Below are 365 nucleotides of genomic sequence, written 5' to 3'. Positions count from 1 at the left end.
TTAGGGTTTAGATTTGAAGGTTTAGGGTTTAGGGTTTAGAGTTGATGACTTAGGGTTTAAAGTTGATGTTTTAAGTTTAGATTTAGAGTTTAGGGTTTACATTTAAGGTTAAGAGTTGATGTTTTAGGGTTTAGATTTGAAGGTTTAGGGTTTTGGGTTTAGAGTTGATGTTTCGGGGTCGGGGTTTAGGGTTTAGAGTTGATGTTTCATAGTTTAGGGTTTAGAGTTGATGATTTAGGGTTTAAAGTTGATGTTTTAAGTTTAGATTTAGGGTTTAGGCCCTCAACTCTAAACCCTAAACCCTGAAACATCAACTCTAAACACTAAACCCCAAAACATCAACTCTAAACCCTAAACCCTAAACC

The sequence above is a fragment of the Brassica oleracea genome, unplaced genomic scaffold (assembly GCF_000695525.1).
Source record: "Brassica oleracea var. oleracea cultivar TO1000 unplaced genomic scaffold, BOL UnpScaffold00866, whole genome shotgun sequence".
In the NCBI taxonomy this organism is placed as follows: Eukaryota; Viridiplantae; Streptophyta; class Magnoliopsida; order Brassicales; family Brassicaceae; genus Brassica; species Brassica oleracea.
Note: the sequence above shows the minus strand (reverse complement) of the source record.